The sequence below is a fragment of the Phascolarctos cinereus genome, unplaced genomic scaffold, assembly GCF_003287225.1.
Source record: "Phascolarctos cinereus isolate Bilbo 61053 unplaced genomic scaffold, phaCin_HiC Scaffold_7;HRSCAF=346, whole genome shotgun sequence".
NCBI classification, from domain to species: Eukaryota; Metazoa; Chordata; class Mammalia; order Diprotodontia; family Phascolarctidae; genus Phascolarctos; species Phascolarctos cinereus.
This window is the reverse complement of record NW_027556180.1, coordinates 108,423,739-108,444,098: the sequence shown is the minus strand read 5'-3', so window position 1 is coordinate 108,444,098 and position 20,360 is coordinate 108,423,739.

Below are 20,360 nucleotides of genomic sequence, written 5' to 3'. Positions count from 1 at the left end.
TACACCTATGTCTGGCACATGGGAGGATCTTAACAAATGTTTCCTGATTGACTCAATTATGACTCCGTTATCTAACTTGCTTTACAATAAGAATTCCTTTATGATTTCTATTATGATTATCCCCATTCCAAACTCCCAATCACATTTTATGCATATCAGATAGGTATGGATAGCATACAGGCACCCACCTCCTATGAATCAACAGGGTGACATGGTAATAAAAAAAACTCACATAATTTGGGGGTGCGTTAAGAGACATATAACATTAAGAATGAGAGAGGTAATAATCCACTTGTACTCTGCCCTTTTGAGACCACATCTGTTGTATTGTATAATGGTACACACAATGGATCGAGGCGAAACTTAGGTGGGTTGGGCATGTGAAATAATAGTGAGAGGTAAATAAAAGGCAGCCTGAGTGATTCACTGACTTGAATAATATTTAAAATCAATGAACAAACAAGCAAAGGAAGGCTTCTAACATGCTGCATAGATACCCTATGGATGATTTATGGGAGGACAAAGAGAAAGAAGTTAATGGACACAATTTGAAGAAAAACCCAAATTGAGGATGTAGCTCCACTCACAACCTTCCAGGGAGCAATTCAATAGTTTTCTAGGGAAGAGGGTGATTTTATTGTGCTTTTAAGGAGGGGATGAGAATCTGTGACTGCAGGAAATGTGGAGACTGGAGGAGTGGCTGTGGAGCCAGGAGTCACTGAGGCTGTATGGCTGCAATTGAGGCTAGGAAAAAAGATAGAGACCATTTAATGGGGTAGTTAACAACTGGGCTACTCCTGAGATGCTCAGTGTCATCTTCCATAGCAGGCTGATTGAACTGCAGCAGCACCGTTGAAGGAAAGGTCTTATCTGCAATGTATTTTCTCTTTTCTAAGCTGTGAAATGCAGTGGCTGAGGGATCTCCTCTTTCTCCTATTCCACTGCCCCCACTCCCTTCCCAGCCCCAGCACTCCCTTTAGGCAGGGTTGAAACAAACAACTAATTCCTATTTTGTAAGTACTATTCTCTCTCTCTCTCTCTCTCTCTCTCTCTCTCTCTCTCTCTCTCTCTCTCTCTCTCTCTCTCTTTCTCTCTCCTCCTTTTCTCACCTCTTATTCCCATTATGTCTGGGCTAGTTACTTGCCATGGTACTAGTTACTTGGTGTGACTGAAGGAGTAGCACTGAGGGAGTGTGTATCTATACTAGGAACCTGAAATTCTAGTCTGGGAGGTGAAGACGTCCCTAAGAGTTATATAGTTCTTTGGTTTTCATAAATGGTCCTATAACTCTCCTAAACAAAACCCTAAATTTGGACATGAGGCTTACTTAGATTTGATGAGCCATCTAAGTAAGTTGCCCAATGAGGGTGTGAATACTGGAAGAAAAGAAAGAAGAAAGGAAAGAAAGGAGAAGAGAAGGAAGGAAAGAAAGAAAGAAAGAAAGAAAGAAAGAAAGAAAGAAAGAAAGAAAGAAAGAAAGAAAGAAAGAAAGAAAGAAACAAAGAAAGAAAGAAACAAAGAAAGAAGGGAAAAAGGAAAGGAAAGATGAAAAGAATGAAGGTAGTATTTAACAAGCACTTATTATGCAATTCTGGGGATATATATTTAAGCAATCCCTACTCTTAAGGAGCTTATGGTCCAATGTAGCAAGGTAACACATAAAGGGGAGCTGAAAGAGAAGAGAGGTAATGTATTTGGCACAAGAACAATGTTTTGAAGTTCTGAAAGTAGGAATAGTATGTGGAAGGGATTGAAGGCCAACTTAGGACCCTCCACAAAATGGAGAGCCAAGGAACTTGCCATTGGGAGAAAGGCATTGGCCTGTCAAAAGAGATATTACAGATTGAGAAGGGCATAGAGGACACCTGAATGTTCCAGGGTGAGAAAGTTAAGGCACTGAGAGAGTTCTAGGATTAGACAGGAGCAGGGGTATGGTTTTACAATCCCCCAACCAGGAATTGAAACATCAATGGGGAAATAGCATTGATAATAGAAACTAAACTCGAGAGGAAGTGAAAGGAAAATGAGAAGAGTATAGACTCTAACACTACATAGGGATCCCTACTGCTACAATGAGATTCAGATCTAATATTAAAGTACCTCAGCTCAGCATTTTAGAGGCAATATTGACTAGATAAATTAAGAGAAGGGAGACAAAGATAATGAAAGAACTGCAGATCCTGCCTTTGGAAGACTGGTGAGGAAAGAATGGAAATATTACTTTCAAAGAAAAAATTAGGACAAGGGATAGAGGAATAGAAAGATAACTTTTCCAAAAGTGTAGTAAGCTCCTCAAGCTTACCATCCCAGAGCAGGCCATATACATTTCCACCTTTCTATGGGTACCACTAAGGTGTTAAGGAGTCCATTATCTAAGGATATTGGCTTGAACCCCCATTGGTTTGCTCACTCCACTGCCAGCCACTAATGAGTGACCAGGACTCTAGTTCTATTTAGTCAGCTAATATCAGTTCGAGTTTGCAAAGGGATATTTAATTCAAAGATATAGTGAAAACAAGAGTGTAAACATCTCTTCAGCCCTTTAGGGGGTACAATTTCTCCTACAGCCCTTCGGTTTCTAAGCAGAGTGGGTTCAGATTTAGCTCAGATTTACATATCATTGGTTCTACCAATTCACATCCAGATGTGGTATGACTGCTAGGTGAGTCCTTATATCTGCTTTGTCTAGGTTAGGTACTGAAGATTGCTGTTCTGTCCTCAAGGGCTCAATGTGGATCTGATTGTAAAACCTAGTAAGAATCTGACTCCTGAACACTCTGATGACTCACTCTCCTGACCTTAAACAGTTCCCAAGTTCATAGTCTCCAATCCCTTCACCTAATCAAAAGAATAAGCATTGAGATAGTATAAGAACCGAGACCCTTATTAATGGTGCTCATGTGGGTCTCAGGGGAGAAGTCACAAGGCTTCTTGCATTACAGCATTGTCTCTTATTGCATGGCCAGCTGTGAAGCGGTTAATCCATAAGCAGAAGTCTACCAAGAGAGAAACTGAAGACAACTAGGCCTTTTGAAGTTCCTCAAAATTATAGTTATAGTAACTGCAGCCAATCAAAGAGGCTGTTGCCCCTGGAATCAGGAAGTCCTTCATTCAAATGACTACAAACACTAGGTATGTGACCCTGGGCAAGTCACTTAAACTCTGTCTCAATTTCCTCAATTATAAAGTGGAGATAAAATAACACGTATCACCTAATGCCTGTGCTTATCACAGTGCCTGGTACACAGTAAGCACTCTAAAATGAATGCTTCCTTCCTTCCTTCTTTCCTTTCTTCCCTCCTTCCTTCCTTCCTTCCTTCCTTCCTTCCTTCCTTCCTTCCTTCCTTCCTTCCTTCCTTCCTTCCTTCCTTCCTTCCTTCCTTCCTTCCTTTCCTCCACATAGTGAGCAGACTGGAACCAGTTATAGAGTATATACATATGATCCAAAATAATGTAAGTGCCAAGGCACTTACATTACAAATCATTGCAACACTTTGAGAAGCAGGCTCCCCAGCCTCTTCCGTGTGGAGAATTGAAGCAACTAAGAACACTGAACATTGGGCAAGACCCACATAACACAAGTATTAGGAGACCTACCATATTTGATAGACTTGTTCTGCTTGACCCTGGGGCCTGCAGGTGGGATGGGGCATTTCTCAACTATTTGAAATATCCAAACATTGAATAAATTGCCCCAGGAAAGAATGGGTCTCTCTTCACTAGAGACCTTCAAGCAAAGACTAGACAGACTACTTGTTGACTATGTTCTAAAGGGAATGTTTATTCACATACTGAATGAACTAAGTCCCTTTTGTGATCCTTACTAATGCAAAGAATCTGTGTTTCTGTTTCCCTCAGAGAATAATAAGATAATGGGACTTGTATTTATGCAAAGTTAGGACATAAAATACACATATGAAAGAAGCTGAGAGTTTGGTAAGTAAAGTTGGCTAATGTAACATTGTATCTGACCCTCAACCATTGGCTTCATTTCACTTCGCTGGATTGTCCTGTAATCAACATTTTCGTGCCATATAAAAAGAGGGAGACCACCTTCTCACTGGAGGAATCCAATTATATTCAATAAACATGTATTAAATGAAAACTATGTGCCCATCATTGTGCTATGTGATTTACATACTTTACCCTCATTAAATTTGCAAGTGTTAAGAGGATGTGAAGTTCACACACTTAATTTGTAGGATTATATAATCAAAGATCTAGCCTGAAGACTGCCTAGTCCAACCTCTCCTTTTACAACCGAGAAAATTAAAGTGGGTCAAGTGACTTACCCAATGGGACTCAGGTAGGAAGCCTCACAAAATGTATTAAAATCAAGGTTCTCTGAATGCAGAGCCATTGTTTTTTTCTGCATTACCATGCTGCTATTAATCTTCAATATTTATGATTCCATCAGTGTGGATCCTATGTATTACTACTACTTCAATGCACATTTAAACTCTTCTAGCCTTAGGAGCATGTCTTCATGAAATGATGTCACTGAAAAAAAAATCATTACCTGGAGGCCAATCTTTAAGTAACGAGTTTCCCCAAACTTAAATGTTCTGGTACTTGTACAATGATCACAGCATATCACAGGACCTATATTCAAAATATTTTTAGCCCAATAATTTCTAAGACCTTGTGGTCTCTTGTGATAGGCTTTGAGGATGAAAGTGAAGAGCAAGGTCATTTTCAGGCCACAATGAAGCATCTGAGTAGAACTTTTAGTAGAGTATCAGAAGGTGGAGGTGAAAACTGAGCCAGGGCCAAAGGAGGAGAAGAATTTCAACAAGTAGTGGGAGAGGCAGGAGGGAAACAATGGATTGTAGGTAAGAGGAACCTAAAGCAGATATCATGGGCAAGAAAAGAGCAGAAGAAGTTACCAGTGTCATGGCTAGTCGACTTTAACTAGAGTATACAGAGGGTTAGAGACCAATTGGAAGAGCTAAGGCTGGGAAAGTAGGTTAGAGCAGGATTGTAGAGGTCTATTCTGTATTTCATTCATGATCAGCTGTAAATACCTGATAACAATTCTAAGAGTTACCTCTTCTAGGGAATGTTTCCATTTTAACAGGGATAAAAAGCCATAAGTGAAAGGGATTAAACTTTAAGATTGGAAAGAGCTTTTGGAGTTGTGTGGGGCCTTACCATATATCTGATATGAGATGAACTAGTATAATGCTGGCCCTGAGTAGTACACTTGATGAAATTCTTAGTTGATACTGTATTCTTTGTTATTAAGAGAAAAAAAAAACGGCAATCTGTCATCTTAATAGCTTGAAGTGATTCTTTAAAAAGGAACAGATTTTTGCCTCATATATACATATCATTACAATATCACAGATTTATAGCGGGGATTCTACAACTAACATATGTGCAAATATACTTTGTGAATCTTTGTTATGTTAGCTAAATATAGAAATTATTTTTATGGGCACAACACAGGATGTGAATCAGAGAGATGAAAATATATGTGTCATTGGTGTTTTTTGTATTTTGTGAAACCTACAGGGAGTTTACTTTACATTAGGAACATTCCATTATGTGTCTAATGATTTGAAATTAAAATTTTTTGGCTATTTTGTAAAGCTTGATAGTAACATTAAAAAAGAGAAATTGAGGACTCTTGTAATACTCACTGTATCAACAGTAATTTAGAAATGACTTGCCCTTAACTGATCAAACAATGAATTATATGGAGAATTTGTATGTTTTCCAAAGTAGATGACTTGTATATAAAGACTCAGTTTCATCTATACAACATAAACTAAAGTGAAACTTAGTTATTCTCTGGTTAAATAAATTAACCTTAAGAGACACAGAGGCAGCATAGCATGGTGAATCAATTGTTGGAATGGAAATTATTGAAGACCTAGATTCAATTCTGACCACCCATATTTCCTTGCTGCACGAATGAAGAGAAGGGCAAGTCTTTTGATGTCTGTGTGTCCTAGGCAAATCTCTAGGACTTATCCAAGGTATAGATGGGTTATTGATTTGCATGGATGCTGATCATACACTGAGAGTTCCCCATATGCAGAAATCACAGATCCTGTCTGTAATCACATATGAAGAGTCAAGGTAGATGTGTGTGTGTGATTTAAATTCTCCACTCTGCCAAGTGATAGCACTCCATTCTATGTGAAACAAACAAGACTAGTGGCTTTGTATGAGTCTGAAATTTTCTTCATGTTGAAAATAGTGTGGTTCATTAAAATACCTTGGAAAAATACATAATATGTTCTATTAAGGGAAAACAAATGTCCACTTTTTCTACAGCTCCTTGACAGAAAGAAAACTTGTCTTGCATACTGAACAATTTAGATCAGACTGTTACAGAGTAAAGAAGGAAAGAACAAGAAATAAGAGATATGATGTTGGAAAGGGCCACTAAATAGTGTCAGGATAAAATAAGAGTCAGACATGAAGGAAGAAAGCTAGACCAAGAAAGCTAGAACATCCTGAGTCTTTTTTTTTATTTGTTTATTTGTTTGTTTGTTTTTAGATTATTTTCCTCGTTTGAACAGGATATTATCTTCATTTCTCCAACCTCTCCAAACCTACCTTATTGTCATGGCTCATGCCCTGAGATAGTCTATTGAAAATAACAACTGCTAACTGAAAACTTACTGCTCCTATAAGATTGCCACTAATGGTTGTAATTAAACATGATTTGGTTATAGATGTCATAGATTCATTTAAATTTCCCTTTTTTTTTTGGTCTATGTAAAAAGAAATGATGGTGAGAAACAATGGTGGAAAAGATAGTACCATATATACACACACATATGCACATTTGTACACATACAGAAACACACACGCACACACACATATATAATTTTAATTTTCCCTCAAGCCTTCACTTTTTCTCAATAGTAGTATTGGGGGAGGGGACCTAAATAGTATAGACATTCAATTTTATGTTAAGCAATACATTATGAGAATGTATGAAAGATGATAACAGTGGTGGTAATTGTCTACTCAGTTTTTCATTTAAGCAATAATTTTTAGAATAATCAAAATTTAGAGTTGGCAGGTACACGGAAGTAAGTCTACCCCCTCCCACATTACAGTTGGGAAAACTGAAGTTCACTGACATGACTTGGGCAAAGACATGGACAAATGTGTGGAAGAGACAGAACTTGAACTTATGTCTCTACCATATCACACTTATCATGCAGTATTTTATAATTTTCAAAGACCTTTCAGATACATTATCTCCTTTGATCTCCATACTAATCATGTAGGTCGGCTAGAATTGTTATCTTTTTTTTACAGAGAAGGAAACTGATGCTCAAAGAGAATGTATGATTTGCCCAAGGTCATACAGGTAGAATGGCACAGATTCAAGACTAGAACTTGGGAAATCTGATACCTGGCCCAGCACTTTTTTCACTCTATCATGTAGACATGGGCAAATTTGTCTACAGCCAGACTGTGTGGGATAAAGCAGGATGGAACTGGTTCATATAGTTTATTATTGGCTGATTTAGAGATATATCATTTGGGTAATAGGAATAACAGTGGATTTGAAATAAAAAATCTTGGGTTTCTGATATATTATATAGGTGATCTTGGGCAAGTCACTTAGCTACTCTAATATTCTTTTCTCATCTGGAAAATGGGGACAAAATTATTTACAAGATACATTACACTGAGTATATTATGAGAAAGAGAATTTTATAAACCTTGAAGTGCTATATAAATGCTAGCTCTCATCAGTCTGAAGAATTATACTGTCATACCATAAAATGTCTTGGAAGATCAAATGTTCACTGACTACAACTCAGTGAACTATTTATCTTGTGCCATGGCCTGTTTATTTGACATGTGCAGCCTAATAATATTCTCTTGACATAGGCTTAGTCAATAATACAGTCAATTATTTAGACAAATGAGGTTGAAATCCCCATTACTAAGTAAAAATGTATGGTTCCAGGACCTCAGTGCCTGGATGGGCTTCCTACATTGTTCCAATTTACCAATTTGGACTAGATGACCTCCTGGATCCATTCTAGCTTTAAATCCTATAATCCTATGTGATAATGGCTTGAACACTTTCTATTTTTGTTTGTGTGCTGTTACTGTATCGTAACTATTGACCATAAAGGCCCTATCATATTGTTTTAAGTTATAATATGCAGTTTAATATACATAATATAACCTAAGCAAATCACAAATATAAGGAATCATAGAGGCAGAAAGTACTTCAGAGGCCCTTTAATCCAAATAATATATGAACAATCCCTAACTCCCTAGAATATCCCCAAATGATTCCCTAATCTTTCCTTGAAGACCTTAAATAAGGGTTAACCTGCCGAGGTAGGCCAAATCACTTTGGGATAACACTAATTTTGGGATTTTTGTCCCCCTGTAGTAAGCCTATATTCGTCTTTTTGGAAGTCTACCCAACATTCTATACACATAAACTAAAACCGCAAGATCTTAATAAATAAATTATTATTTCCCCAGCTTATTCTTGTGAAGTTTTTTTAAATTCAAGTGTAAAACTGCTTTTGAACAATTGAAAACATAATTTTAACATCATTTCCTATATTTGTACATCAATTCAAAGGATCTATGTTAGTCAAATAAATGGAATTAGCTTATAATATTCCTATATATGTTAAGTATTTTAAAAATTATATGAGATGATTTTTAAATGTCATTCAGGTACTCAAGCTGTGTCACTGAGTATGGGGTACTGAGTACTGTAGAGGGGGCCAGGTGGCAATAGGAGGTAGTGAGTTTATGATTACTCATCTGGGAAGGTTCTAGGGAGAATTCTTCTTCAAAGCTTCTGAAGTTCTGAGAATCTGTGAGACTTATTGATTGATTGATTGGTTGATTTAGGAGAGAATTATATTGTAAAGTGGACATAAAATTTGAGGGCTTCCAAGAAAGCAGAATATACTCCTTTTAAAAGCTAATTGCATCTGCTACTAGTAAGCACAATTTAAAATGCCATTTGCCAGATTTTGGTTGATTTTGTAGGCATCTTAGAATGGAAGAAAATAATTTGAAAAATGTTAGCCTCTCTGTAACCTTTTGCAGCCATCTAGTTTTTAAAAAAATGCAATTTGCTGTTTTTACAGGAACAGAAACCAATCAATCATGTTAGTTATTTTTTCATGCTTCTTTTTGGTTATAAACATTACTCAACTCCCTATAACAAGGCAATGAGGGAAAGGAAGATACGTCTATTAATGGAAGTGAAAACAGACTAAATATATATCTAGGGTGTTTGAATCTATATCTGCTTTCCCCCCATGCTTTTTCTAGTGCTCTGTGAGTCTGTGATCACATGACTTTTGTATTCCCCCGAACCCTCCCCTCACCTTTCCAACCTCCCAAGTTTTGACATAGACAATTATACTCAGATCTGATGAGGTGTCATTCTTTTTTCTACCCAGAAGTCCGATGATTCTTGACATCAGGAGTTTTGTCACTGATTAAATTGTCATAGTCTATTCGCAACCTAAATGCTTCCTTTTGGGCATTGCTCTTTTTCTTCTTTAGAAAGTGACCTTTGTGAATAATTGCATGCCCCAAATGTGTCAAAATGAGGAGAAAGCTGCATTTCTAACTAAGAACATTTTATAAACTATTTGTCTCTGCTATCTCATGAAGCTTTTTGAAAAATCCAGAATATCTTTATGATTTCAAAATAATTTAACAGTATATGCTTTAAAATAAATTCAAATATGACTATTATAAGATTTTATTGGTATCTCACATTTTCCCATAGGATATGATTATATCACAGTGTTTTTCATTACTCCCACTCACCATAAGACTGAATAGAAAATGCTTTATATGTTTAAGTATATTTAGTAAAAATGAGGCATTGTTAATTAATAGATTTTAATCTAAAGTATCTTCACTGGATCCTGTTAAGTAATTTTAAAGGCATATAGATAGATGGCAGAAGGAGTGTATATTGTGTCTAGATTTGGGGGGCATGGGGATTTCATGAACCTTCATCCTCTTACATAGGCAGGAAAAATAGTGATAGCATTGGGTGGAAGAATATAATATAGAAAGTTAATAAAATAAACAAGGAACTGCACTGGGACAGAGAAAAGAAAGAGAGGGATTTTTGATGCAGTATTTGATATTATTGATACAGATTTGAGAAGGGAATAATCACAAGAAAAAACAGATTTCAACTATGGAGGGTAAATTATGAAAAGAGAGGAAAAGAGAAGGAAAAAGCAAGCCTCAGTAATTTGGATCTGGACTCTAAATCCATTATCCTATGTCTTATGTTCATGGAATGTATAGAGAAGTAGAGAAGAATGGATTAAAAAAGGAAAACACAATAATCTGTTGTCTACACATACACACTTAATGAATTACAATTCACATAGAGTTAGATGGTCATCCAGGAATGACCATTATGATCTTATACAAGGCAAAAGTTTTAAAAAAAGATTATGAGAGATAAACTGGGAAACTATAGTGTTCTTAAAGGTGTCAAATATAATTAATACCTAAATTAAATCTATAAAGTCAACAAAAACATAACATCTAAATACTTAACACTATTTAACTGACTTATGGGGAAGGGGGAATCTAAAAAGTCAATGGAGACAATAACTTGTCTTTTTCAGAGCTAGACAATTCTAATAGAAAAATAAAATAACAAAGATTTGTAGAAAATATTAGAAAATTCAATTATGCTAAAACCATGATTACTGAACGGGAACATTAAGGAGAACACACATGTTTCATAACATTTTCACAACTGACCATGTGTTGGGGCATAAATAATCATAGAAAAATGAAAAATAATAAATGTATCATTTACCTATCACAATGCAATAAAATCATAATTGATAAGAGAAATTTGTGAAAACATTAGTGGAAACTATAGGGCACAGTGGGTAAAGTACTGGGTTTGGAGTTAGAAAGATGTTATGCTCAAATCTTCCCTTAGACACTTACTAGCTGTGTCACCCTGGGCAAGTCATTTAACTTTTATGTGCCTCAGTTTCCTCAGTAAAATGGGGCTAATAAGGTTGTTGTGAGGATCAAATGAGATAACATATGTAAAATGCTTAGCAAGGTCCCTGAAGCATAGTAGACTCTTTACAAATGCTTATTCCTTTCCTAGTAATAAAATCTACTCATGTTTATGTTATGCTTTAAGATTTGCAAGATACATCCTTACAATAATTCTGAGGTTAACTTCATTTGCAGATGAAGAAACTATGTCCCCTGTACTCCTAGCTATGCCACCTTGCTTTTGAGCATATTCTTCTCACCAGCATCACTGTTCTACTCCTAGAGCTATTACTCCAGAGTCCTTCCTTCTTTCCTGCTTTAGCTTAAAGGGATGCCTGGTCCTTGTGTGGAATGGATACAGATTAATAATATGTTATGGGTTGAGTGAGAATGGGGTGAAGACCATGGTTGTTTTGGCAGTATTTACATTACAATTTCCATTACCTGAAAGTAAATTGTTTTTATTTATAAATATTACTATTACTAATCCTTTATCAGCACAAGTGGAGTTACCTTTTGCTTCTGTTTTTTTTTTCACAGTCAAGCAGAGAATTTTCTTTAAGAGAGCGAAACTAAAAACTTAACCATCAACCTCATTTCAGAGCATTGGGCTGGATCAATTCTGATAAGGTTGATGCTTTGCATCAGTCTTAGAGTCAAACTGTTAATTTTTAGTATAGGCTGAAAAAACAGTGTGGAGTAAAGAGAAAACCTTGCCATTCAAGTTTTACAGATATGAGCAATATTTGGTTTTGAAGTAAATTCCTATCAATTGAACTTCCAATTGTGGGAAACACATTCTAATCCCAACTAGAAATGATTTTGAGACTATTCACCACTTTTTATTATACTTGTATCTGCTCCTATCTTTTAATGTGTGGATGCATGAGAACTCTCTGCTCAGATTGGCTTTATTTCTCAGTTGTCACCTTCTAAAAAATCCCTAGAATTACATTATAGCAGTTTCTGAAATCTAATAGCAAATCCTGAAATCACTTGGGCTAACTTAAACCCTCAGCCTTTAGATATGAAAAAGAAAAAAAAATATTGGGCTAAGTAGCATAATTTCCTGAGTTATTGGAGGATGCTGGGAAAACAGGTCACTCAGTATAATACTGGGATGATCTATGCAATCTAATTATGCTCATTTCTAAAGCAAATGTATTATTTGCATTACATTTCTATGCAGGTTACAAAGTGTCATAATATTATAAATGAAATGCTAGTTTGCAACTGGTAGGAAAAATGTCTGTAAATACTATTTAGTATTATTTTTATGCTTCCAGGATTTAGTGCACACTAAAAAGTCTTTTCCATTTTTGCATGAGAGCTAAAAATGGTGAAGTCAGCTAACTGAGCATCAACTCTAAATGACTCTTGGTGAGTGCATTTTTAGGTCCATCTCTTCACTTACTACTTTTTTTAAATCCACAAAATATATAAAGTTATTAAATCCAATATTTCACCTCTTTGAAAATCAGATGCAACTTTTGCGTCAGCCATTAGGAGCTGGAATTCATTTATGAGAGTCTTAAAAGACTAAAAGCTTTTCTTACTGATTTGGTACATATGCTCTCATACTGTATTTATACATGAAACTGTGAGTCAAATACATTTGCTTATGTTCTTTAAAGAATTATGTGAAATGGAGTTTAGGGACTAGGAAAAACTTAAAAAAATATTTGTGTTCTCAGTTAGAGGGCTGTTGCAGTTTGGCAGCTGCCGGAGCAATAATGCTTTAAAATGATTTGCAAGTAATTCATGACTTCCCTTTCCCATGCATTAAATTTAATATAGTTTGCAGGTGCTAATTCATCACCTTGCATACTAATAAATCTCCCACTACAAATAAATCCTGCATTGGTTTTAGTGCAGCATTACTTTATCTGGACATCAGGTATGGAGTTACTGATTGGCTTAATTCCAGGTGCAGTTAACTCTAGAATCTGAAGTTATGTGGTTGCCTGACCAACATATTTATATCTAATGACCAACTTCTGTGTGGGGAGTACATTTCCTTTTTAATATCTTTGAAAAGAGAGAAGGGGGGAGGTATTTTTACTTTCAGAGAAGTTGCTAAAATGTCTCGAAGACACAGTACAAATAAACCCAAGAGAAATGATCTTAAAATTCATACAACATATCCACAGTGATTCTCCCCTTCTGAATCCAGACTGCATAATTGGAACTGCAGAGGGGTGAAAACCTCCTCTCCTCTTCCCTCTTGGATTCTCCACTCAAATTGGTTTAGAGCTGACAGCCTTTGCAGCTGCCAACTGACAGTTTCCTAACCAGCTTTCACAGCTGCTAAGAAAAGTGAAGGAGTGAGGTACAAGGACAACAGCTGTGTGCCTGGGAAAAATGCCTAGGTGTACATACCACAGTCCTTGCCTGCATTTTGCCCCAGGCCACACCCCCAAATGAGACTTGACTCTGAGCTCACGTACGGTATGCCTTATTTGTGGCCCTGAGTATCAACAACTAGGGAAATAACTTCTATTTGAATTCATAAACCTGCCAGGATGGATGGAATGTGTGCAAATGTCATGTCATTGAGCAGAAAGTTGAGGAATAAAAAGGAGTGGATTAGTTTACTGGGGCCTACCTAAGTTTTCCTCCTCAAAGTTTTTGTTGCCTATTTCCTAAGCCTCCTTTCTTGGAGTCTCATACTCAACATGTGCAAAGCAGAACTCATTATTTTTACTATCAACCTTTTCTGCCTCCTAACTTCCTTATTTCTTTTGAGGGCATCACCATCTTTTCTCAGGTTCACCACCTCTCAAAGTCATCTGTAATTTTTTCCTGCCCCACATCCCTCACTTCAAATCAGTTTCCAAGTCTAGATTCTACAACATTTCTCAAAGTCTCTCCTCTTACCAAGCCACCACCCTAGTTTTGGACTTCATTTCTGGGACTATTGTAATAGTCTCCTAATTGTTTGCCCTGCATCCAATTTTTCCCTTCTCCAATCCATTCTCCAAATGGCTGCCAAATTTATATTCCTAAAGCAAAGATTTGACCCTGTCCTATTCTGTATTCAAAACTCTCCAATGTGTCCCAATTTCCCCTAGGATTTAATATAAAGTCTTCAATTTCACATTAGAAACCCTTTGCAATCTGACTCCAATCTATCTCTCCAGACTTGCTGCCCATTAGTATACTTCATGCACTTTATGTTCTCACCATTCTGGCATAATTGCTATTCCCTGTACTTATCCCCAATCTAAAACCCCAGTACTAGTCTGACTCATTTCCTGACCTATCTTTGTCCTCAGGTTTAGCTGTGTTCTAAGGTTTTAAAATCTCCTTCCTCTATCATTTCTAAATTCTATCCTGTCCAGACTCCCCCTATAAAGGTTCTTTGCAGATATATTTGTAGGATGTTCACTTGTAGTATTTTAGTGCTAGACAAAGGAGGCTGCCCTCATTCTATGCTGATAGCATGTATACAGTGTATGTATTCCCCTATGGTCATATGTACTCCCCTATGGCTGCCTGGAGCAGGTCTATTTTTTTTTTTTCATATATCAAGAGACAACAGATGGAAAGAAATAGCACAGGTATGAGGACAAAATGTGCCCTAAATAGTTTGGAAGCCAAATTAGATCATTTCAGGGTTGATTGTAACTCAAATTGACTACAGATGTTGTTAGACATTGTACTGCTTTGGTTGGCTGTAGAAAGGAATGGAGATGGCTGAGGGAGCCCCCAGTTCTGCTTAAGGAAGGTATGTTTGAACAGATCCAGGGCAAGGGCAAAAGCACACTTTGGCTTCTGTTCTTCTATTCTGGCCTACACTTATCTTAAAGAATATTTTCAGCCACGACAGGCAAGGAAATAGTTGGAAAGGGAAATAACCCTAATACTTATTCTTACATGATTAGAAATAAAATGCTGCCTCAGAGTTATGACCGTTGATTTAGGGAAGACAATCTAAGAAAGATAAGATTATCCATAACACAGTTAAGAATATTATTTCTGAAGAATCACAGAGGAAATCTCCTTAACCCACTAAAAATAGTGATACTTCATGTCTCCCCACTCTCCTCATCAAAAAACAAACAACAAAAACGAATGACAAATGATACTCCCAAGCCAAAAGGCAGAATTTCTTCTCCAAAGATAGATTTCTCTGTTTTCTTTTTGATTCAGAAATATATACTGATAAAAATGTCTCCCAATGGCTTTTAAGCTAAAGAGTTTTTTCTTTGAATTAAACATGGACTTTGAAGAAAGTCTTAAGTAGCAGACATAAGCGCTGAGATACGAACAGATTCTTAGAGCTTGTGGGCTTGTGGAAAGCATACTGATTCTGAAGACAGAGGAACTGGCTTCAAATCCTGTTTCTGAGGCTTACTACCTTGTGACTGCAGACAAGTCACTTCTCAAGCCTCAGTTTCCTCATCTATAAAATAAGGAAACTGGATTAGATGACCTCTTTAGGTCTCTTCCAACTCTAGATATATAATCTTATGACAGAACTAGAAGGACATTGAAGTTGTTTCCTATTTTATAGACAAGGAAATTGAAGGTCAACATGGTAAGAGATATTTGTCTAAAGTCACACAGCTTTAGGCCTCAGTATCCCAATTCCTAGACCCACTGCCTTATAGTATATCATGTAGTCTCTCTTTAAAGGTAAAACCATATCCCTTGGGTGGTTAAAAACATGCAAATGATCCAACAGTAACAAAACCTTTCTCTATAGGGTATTGGGATAATACTGGTTAAAGTTTCTTTTAAGGAACATGTATGTGTTATTTCCAGTATGTTTCTGAGTTGCCTTGTTTTGGGAACTACTATTCTATGTGACTATTCTTGCTACAAGAGACAGCATCTGAAGTGTGTTTTCGCCCCTCAACACCATGCTGACAGTTATCATGGCTGAAAGCCTTGTACTGTTTTATCAGATTTTAAGGAACATCAGAAAATACAGAAACCCCAAAGAGAAGATGGTACTGGAAAAGCTACAGAGTTTAACTGAATTAATAGCTCTAGTTTTTTTTTTTTAAACTAGCTTTTAGTACCATAGAATCCCAATATAACACAGTTCAGAATTAGCTTTTTCAGATACTATGAATCAATTCGTGTTCTCCAAACGCAGTCATAGATAATAAAAACTTGATATAACTCTATGTTAGTGCTTGTTCACAGCATCACCAATACAAAGGGAATCAAGTGCTCTAAGAAAATGTTATAAGATTCAGAAAAAAGGCGGGGGCGGAATTTCTTTCTATTAAGAATTGCTTTTTTCCTCCTTGAAATTATTTAAAGAAAGTGACTAAAATGTCCCTGCTTTATGACTTAGAGATCCTACTGCTAGCCGTATATGATGAGAAAATCAAAGCTAATAGAAAGGACTCAAGCAAAAAAAAATACTTAAGTTTATAGCAGCGTTATTTGTAGTATCATAGAAGATTCCTAGTTAACACATTGATGCTCATGAATCTGATGAAAGAACACTGAACTGTAAGAAATATCATTTTTCAGAATATGAAGTGATTTATGTACTGACGCAAAATGAAGTCATCAGAACCAAGTAAACCATATACACAATGACTACAATAATGCGAATTGAAAGAACAACAATAAAACAGAAAGCAAATAAATTCAAATCCTGTGTAATTGTAATGGTTAAGGCAGCCCCAAAGAAAAAATGAGAAAATGTGCCTTGTTCTCTCTTTTCCAGAAGTAGGAGAAGATAATTGCAGAAAACTGTATATTCTGCCAGATTTAGTTGATATGTTCATTGGTTTTTCTGAAATGCTTTTCCTCTCTCCCTTCTCTCCCTCCCTCCCTCCTTCCTTCCTTCCTTCCTTCCTTCCTTCCTTCCTTCCTTCCTTCCTTCCTTCCTTCCTTCCTTCCTTCCTTCCTTCCTCCCTTCTTTTTTTTCCTGGGTAGGAGAGGGAGAAGGGATATATTTGGAAATGATGGTGATTTAAAAAAAAAACATGACAAGACAAATTTTAAAAGAAATAAAGACAAGTAAAGAAAAAAAAGTGAGTGACTTCCCCCCTTAATTGTTGATGAAAGATATTTTGGGGAGTAATCATAGACAAAACAGTCAGTGATGTAGAAAATGCAGATTTAAGGAATAAAAATTTGCTGTGTATAGCTAAGCTACAAATTGAGGCTGCTGTGACATTAACAATTTCATAGACAAAGGGGAGAGCTCTTCTGCCAAGGCAATGAAATACTGGGGCTTCAAACTGTGACTGTTACAATAAAAGAAGAATGACCCCTCTTATGTCTAAACAGGCTTTGAAACAAGGAGCAAGTGACTGACAAAAATCTGCAGGATATTAAACAATTCACATCACCATTCTCCAGTATAGTTAAGAGCCTTAAGGCAAAATCCTATGCCAATTATCTTCAAAGGGCATACTCCAAAGATCCTGCATAGTGCAGTGGCAAAAGTGCCTGATTTGGGTCATGTAAGTTCTGGTTTCAAATCCTGTTCTATCACTTCTTACCTGTGTGACTTGGGGGAGATTTTCTTACTTCTCTGAACCTCAGTTTTCACATCTGAAAATGAGGCAGTGGGACACTGAGCCATCAGGTCCTTTCTATCTGTGAGACTATGAATTTGGTGATTCTCCATCTAGTATCTGCTGTGTTGATACCAGGGAAGCCTGACCCACTTGATAAGGCTACAGAGGAGAATGTTTGTTTGGGCCTTTGCCTCTCCCTGACCTGGTGCTTTACCCATTCACACATTCACACTTTATTAAGGATTAGTGATTTGTCTGTCACACAGGTTTACTGATTAGAATCACCAGACTATTTGGGGGTGGTGGTCCCTTAGCAACTCCTTCAGGAAACTGTAAAAACCTTTATGATAGTATTGTAGGGTGGGTTGGAGGCCTATGTAGTCCTAGAGGGAAGGTGAGACCCCATTGATTTTTTTGGGGGGGAAAGGTGGCAACACAGCATAGTAGAAAGAACACTGAACCTCAAGTTGCATGGACCTGAGTTTGATTTCTGGCTCTTCATTTGTGATCTTTCATATGTGATATTGTGCAAGTGACAACCTCTTTGACACTCAGTTTTCTCATCTGTAAAATGAGGAGGTTACATGTGTTGATGTCTAAGATCCCTCTACATTTAAGTTTATGAACCTACTTTTACTTATATAAATGGAGATTCTGACAAAAACTAAATTCTTAGATTCCCAAATGAAACTAGGCAGGGGTATTTTAACCTAGGATCTGTAAATACACACACATATGATTTTTAAAATATCTTATGTATAAATATTTATAATTTTTAAATGTTAATAAATTATTACTAATTTATATTTACATATTCATGAACACATATACATATGTACACATCCATACACAGATGTATAAATACATGTCCTATATACACAGACACAAATATGTATAAATATTTTATATATATAGTTAAATTTCAGTATAATCGATTCCCTTTATAGTCTTATGTACTACATTTAGAAGTTGTCCATAGACTTTACCAGACTCCCAAAGAAGTCTATGACACACAAAAAAGAGTAAGAACCCTTATCTTATGAGACGACTAGAGAGCACTCATTTAGCATAGGCAGAGTGTCTAGAGGAAAGAAAAAACAGATTAATGACAATTTTTTTCATTTATTATATGCTTAGAATAATACTAATGTATTTGATACCACAAAACTTGTAGAGACTTGTAATATTATGTGGATATTCTCTCCAACAGTGGATATCATCCTTTTCATGCAGTGGGGTGCTAATAAATGTTTAACAACAGGCTATCCAGAACCTCATGATATACTTCTGAGTTTAATCTGAATCATTAACATATTCTCCATCACTTTCTCAGGACTTGATAATCAATAAAATAATAAATCAAACTCTGTAGCATTTGAAGATTGTTTTCCTTTATGTATATATGTTCACACTGAAATTTTAACAATGGGCTCACCTGAGCCAATATTAGCAGGGTCCAGTACATCCCTTGGTCTGTGAAGAGGGAAGGGGAGAAAAATTTATGTATTTATTATTATTAGAGCAACACCATTATTAACTATGTTTTTATTCTCCATTTTGCAGATGAGGAAGAAGTAAGGTGACTCTGCTGAGGCAGAAGTGAAGTGACTTGCCCAGGGTCTGAGGCTGCATTCGAACTCAGGGTTTCCTGATTCAAAGCCCAACACTCTATCCACTGAGTCACCTTGCTGCTCTGGTCTTCAGTGTAATGAAGGCTTGAGACAAAGTCATTTTATTTATATATTCATTCATTTAAAAAGTATTTATTAAGAGCCTGCTAGGTGAATACAAAGATAGAAAGAAAATAATCCCAAATTTCATGAAGCATATATACTCTCTTGGAAACAACATGTACACAGAAAGAAATATATAATGCATGTAAAGGTATACATGCACATATATGTAAATAAACATATGTATACAGTATGTATATATTTGCAAATACAAGTAAATTAGGTATAAAGTTATTTTTTTCTTTTTTTTATATAAAGTAATTTTTTTGAGAGGGACAATGCTAGCAATTGAAGGAGATCTGGATAAACTTCCTCTAGGTGTGGAAAATGATCTGAGCTATGAAGGAAACTTACGTATTCTTTGAATCAGAGAAGAGGACCGTTGGTGGGAATCTATGACTTCATCTGTGTCAGAGCCTCAGACTCAGAAAGACATGATATGCCTTTGTCTTTCCAGAGGAACAGAGACAGAGATCTGTGCTGGTCAGTGTCTACATACAATTAGCCAAGAGAGATGAAGGACTGGCCTGATAAGTTCTGGTTGGAAGGGACAGTGGCCATTGATGAGAACTGTCCCTGGACTAAACTGACTTCTTCTACAAGTGCATCTCTAAGAATCCCCCACTCTGCTGACCAAGGGTCAACAGTCAGAGAAGAAGATGAATCCCTCTCACTTGGCATTATAGGGAAAGGCAAGGGAGCCTAGTTTGGAGACTAGAATCCTGACTCATCTTTTAGGCTTCTTTAGCCTGTACAAAGGAACAAAGACATCTAGTCAGTCAATAAACATTCAATAAATTCTCATATGTTCAAGGCACTGTGCTAAGCTCTGGTGATACCAAGCAAAGCATCACAAACAAACAAAAAACCCAACAATCCTGCTTTCAAGAAGTTCATAGGCTAAATAGGAGAGGATAGGGGTGGATAGACAGCATTCAAATAACTACTTAGAAACCAGCTATATACAGGATAAATTGGAGATATCAACAATGGGAAGGCACTAGCAGTAAGAGGGATTGGGAAAGGCTTCTTGGAAGCCAAGGAAGTCAAGAGGCAGAGTTGAGGGGGGAGAGAGAGTCAGGTATGGGGGACAGCCAATGAAAATGCCCGGCATTGGAGTGTTTCT